The sequence below is a fragment of the Oratosquilla oratoria genome, chromosome 6 (genome assembly GCF_046742065.1).
Source record: "Oratosquilla oratoria isolate Oo_2021 chromosome 6, ASM4674206v1, whole genome shotgun sequence".
NCBI classification, from domain to species: Eukaryota; Metazoa; Arthropoda; class Malacostraca; order Stomatopoda; family Squillidae; genus Oratosquilla; species Oratosquilla oratoria.
Genome location: NC_134782.1, coordinates 80,569,407 through 80,574,045, shown reverse-complemented (window position 1 = coordinate 80,574,045; position 4,639 = coordinate 80,569,407). Strand labels below are relative to the sequence as shown.

The 4,639-nt window shown below is 40.4% G+C and overlaps 1 long non-coding RNA gene across 2 annotated transcripts; it reads left to right on the top strand.

Moving 5' to 3' along the window:
- The first annotated feature begins 2,324 nt into the window (after positions 1-2,324).
- LOC143026215 (uncharacterized) lies at positions 2,325-4,417 on the top strand. Of its 2 annotated transcripts, XR_012966456.1 has the most exons (6): positions 2,325-2,510; positions 3,364-3,433; positions 3,588-3,623; positions 3,758-3,836; positions 4,021-4,062; positions 4,233-4,417. It is a non-coding gene; the product is annotated as an uncharacterized LOC143026215 (long non-coding RNA). The 2 variants fall into 2 exon arrangements; XR_012966457.1 differs by lacking the exon at positions 4,021-4,062 and having other exon boundaries at positions 2,327-2,510.
- The last annotated feature ends 222 nt before the right edge of the window (positions 4,418-4,639 follow it).

Below are 4,639 nucleotides of genomic sequence, written 5' to 3'. Positions count from 1 at the left end.
GGGATCGGTGCCACCTGCGTAGAGCCGGTGGCCAGGGCTGGTTGCCGCTGTTTGGCCCCCAACTCTTGAGGTTGGGGGGTTAGTCCCACGACGTAAACGCTGCGGCTCCAGGACCAGTGGACACTGTTGTCATGGAGGTTGTACAATTGAAGCTGGTACCTTGCTGCCAGGTGCTGATGGAGAGGTTAGTTTGACCCTATTTAATGCAAAAGGTATTTAAGAAATGATGATTGTTATCCCTGTCTCAATAACTGCTGTGGACACAATTCCTCGTTACTGAAAACCAAAAGTACATCTTCAATAATAACTTTGTTTGCATGTAAGTGAAGTTTGTTTAATTGACAGGTCCATGCACAAGAGGTGTATAAATGAACCTCTTTTGTAGATACTGGATTAGCACATGCAGGTCAGTTAAGTTTTTTTGGTTAGATATGATGTTTTGAAAGAAATGTAATTATTTTGGACTTTGATAAATGATGAGTTAGATGACGAGACCTAAGACAGGCTTACCCGCATGTCGTTTGGTGTAATCAAGAAAAGACAGGAGAAGTGTGATGAAGGTGTTTTAGAAGTTTTAATTTTCCAGACAAGACTTGTGGTATTGAATTGTAAAGAAAGATGTTGGCCATTGTTTAAGAGTATATGTACATGATCAAGATTGAAAGCACATCAGGACTACGGTACATCACTATGGTTGTTGTTGTTGTCGTTCCCTAGACTGTCTGTCCGAGCAGTCCCGTCTCCCCAAGAATGTATTTGCTACTCTTGACTGTTGTATGACAACTATAACCACCAAGATCTCTGAATATTTGACCTCTTTATAACCTGTATAGCAAGAGATGGAGCAGAATACATTTATGGTTTCTTCCTTCAGGGGTCAACATGTTCATCAGTAGCCTGGCCATACAAGATCTTTGCTAGGTCTAGGCAACCTTGGGTTTTACGAAATTGCACCGCTTTTAGAGGACCCTGAGCTGGTAATGGTAAGATTGCATAGTCATTTGAATTTTTGAATATGATGGCCCATCATATAGGACACTGTAGGAATACCTGTTGGCAATGTTAACCACTTGGGTACAATGACACCTGCATAGGTGTCATGAGGCGTGGATGGGTTCGCAAGGATGCCGGCGTCAGTCTTGATTACGTATATCTTTGTAGTTGTACACGAGTTACCCCCCGGATTTTATTAACAGGTTTGATCATGTTTTCAGTGTTTATTACTGAGTAAAAAAGAATGAGTAATGCAGTAGTGACTATTTTATAATGCAAGTACAGTAGTGTGATGCATTGTTCCTATGATAGGCGATGCTGCGCGTAAGTTTGACTCATACTGAAGTTGTTAATAATGTGATTGACCAGTTGGATACTATATTGAGGTAGTTTGAGTAGGGATAGGTAGTTTTAAAATAATCATTAACAGCCAGGAAATCTTTGAACAGGGGAAGAGGGAAGAGGAACAAATGTATGGAACTTGAACTTTGAAAATGTGCTTGGTGAGGAGTTGAAATATCAAGTGTGGTATGGGGATGGAAAGAAAGCTGACAGATCTAGTTGACCAAACTATGCTAGGTGGAAAGAATGACTTGGAAGCAAATACCAAAAATGAAGTAGATCAATGGGGTGAAGAGGTGAATTAAATGATAGAGGAATGTCTTTTAAGCAAGGAAAAGTGTCCAAAATGAATATAGAATAGTAATTAAGTAATTAATTGATCCCAGAGCCACTGATATGGAGTATGATATGTTGGTGCTAAGGTGAATCAAAGATCAATCTGTTCCCCTTATGCCCCAGTTGCAGTGTTGCCTCTGGTCACCGGGCTGCAAATATTTATGAATTCATTTCTTGGTTTATGATGAAGGTTAAACAAAACCAAGACAAGTTTGATGTAGAGCAGTGGTTCCCAACCGTTTCTGGCTTGAGGCAGCACCCTTGTCAAGCCTTTCAGAAGTCCCCAACACCCTTATTAGAAAATCTAAATTCTAGTTTGTCTGTATTTTGTTGATTCAACATCAGTGTAACAAAATTTTGTCCCAGGATATGAAAATACTCATCTTTACACTGATCCTGCTTTAATGATTAAAAATGGATGACCATACAAATATACAATTGACAGTAATTTTTGCTCTGATTTTTGGAGGCACCCTCAGTTGATCCTGCTTCACCCTTTGGTGTCATGGCATACCGGTTGGGAACCACTGTTGTATAGAGTGTTGTTGGTTTGTAAGTTGGTGTATGGCTTTGTTGCATTGTAATGTTTACTTTTTCAGTTTCGAGTTTATAGGATGACCTGTGGTGGTGGTGTGCTTTAGAGCCAGTAGTAAGTATAGAGTTGATGTATTGTTGTACTTCAAATAATGATGACAAGAACATCTCCAGAATTACTGTGTTGGCAAGCTCAACAGGGCTGACATTGCTTATAGTATACACCTTGCATTGGATCAAGAGCCATTGTTTACAAAGTGTATTTTTTCAGGTAAAGGCCTGGAGCATTCCTCAGCTGCATTAAGGTCAGTACTTGTTTTGGACAGAAGATGGGGCTGAATGGAGAATGGCTGTGTATTAGTGATGATGCTGTGGTGCACAAGGGGGAGTGGATGGGGGGTGAGCCAATGTGTGAAAAATGCATTCATGCAGCCCAAAGGGATTTCAACCCCATCTGCATGAGGTGACTGAGAGGGGGGTTGCCAGTTTATTGAATCTGCTTTGCTGTGGATGCGCTGTGTCTTGCAAAACTGCTTCTGACCCAGGGCAGTGGGTGAGATGCAGGGATGACCCATCATCCAGGAGGAGCCAAGATGATGGAGGGGAGTGGATTTTTTTTTTTTTTTTTTTTTTTTTTTTTTTTTTTTAACCCATTTCACCTCTGTTCACCTGCCATCTCTTATGATTTACTCCGCTTTTCTTTGTACACTCTTGTGATTCTTTCATCCTATTTTGTAATCAATCTTTGAATGCTTGCTTGCTTCTTTATAATCTTCTCTGCTTCATCCCACCACTCACTACCCTTGTTGTCCTTGTTCCACAACTTGTGACTCCCTCCTTGAACCATCCCCATTCCTCCTCTCCTAGTTATATTCTAACCTTCACTCCCTCCCATTCCTGTTTCTTCTTGTACTCCTCTTTTTCTCTCATTTTACTTTAAGCACCTCCCTACCTTCTGCCCTTTACCTTTCTCCATCTATCCTTCACTGTCAACTTCCAAAAAATTATTTTCCCCCACTCTCCCCGTAGAACATTTACATCCAAAAATCCTCCCATTATTCTCCTGGTTACCACTATGTAGTCCATTAGTGCCCTATCTACCACCCTTCCATCCACCACCCTCTCCCATGTACTTATGGTTGATTTTCCCGTTGACAGGTTTTCAAGTGGACAGTGTACCAGTTTGATCAAGTTTGGACATTAATGTCCATTCATCTGTTCAGTACAGGTATAGATACCTACAGGCTGCTAGCCAGAGTAGAACTATGATGAGAATCTTACTTTCAACATGAGTAACAAATGATATAGTATTTGTACCCTGATTGCCTAGGCGATGGGTGGTCATTTTCATTATATATTTAACTGATGAGGAATATTTTCAGGTGCTGTGAGTTTAAGCAAAGCGGATAAGGAAACAGGTGAGTGGAGTATGACTGAAGAAGCATGTTTTGACTTGGCTACCTCCCTTGTGAAGGGGAAGAAGCCTATGGTATGTAGATAGATATTGTTATGCATTAGGAATGTTTGCTAACACAATTGTTGTTGATTGCAGAATTTCAGTGTTTGCTATTTTCTGAAGTTGGTCCAAAGAAGTGAAATTTGTTGCAGCTGGTGACCAAATAAATGTGGTGGTAAAGGAGTTAACTTTTTCCATTTTTATCATAATTGCTAGAGTTTATCTCCATGATTGCCCATCACTTAGAACACCTTAGGATTGCCTGTTGGCAAAGTGCTAAAGAAATGTGATTCTGACCATTCTATTGATCATACTGTGAGGTTCATTTTGAGTTGGGATTAATGTTCAGTTGTTTGCAGGTGATGTCGGAGCGAGACTGAAGGACAAGATCGTGATCACTGGTAAGATGTTTTTATTTCTTCTCGTTAATACTGTATACATGATGGCCCATCACTTAGGACACTTTAGGATTGCCTGTTGGCAAAGTGCTAAAGAAATGTGATTTTGACCATTTTACTGATCATACTGTGAAGTTAATTTTGAATTGGGATTAATGTATAGTTTTTTGCAGGTGACATCAAAGCGAGACTGAATGGAGATCATGGTCACTGGTAAGAATGTTGGTATGTCTTGTTAATACTGCATACATGATGGCCCATCACTTAGGACACCTTAGGATTGCCTGTTGGCAAAATGTTAAAAATTGTGATTCTGATCACTTTGTGAAATATACTAAACCTGTTTTATTGAATTATGATTAATTCCCTGGGACGGGGGAAAAGAATACTGCCATCAAGTAATTCCACTTGGATTGTAAGAGGTGAGAAGAAAGGGACGGGGATTGGGACTAGGCATCTTTCTCCTTGTAGCCCCACAGGGGACATTCCTAAAAGAAAAAGCAAAGGCATAAGAGGGTCTGGGAGTTTTCCAACCACCACACTAAGGTTTTGGTCTTTTAATGTGCGTGGATGTGGTACA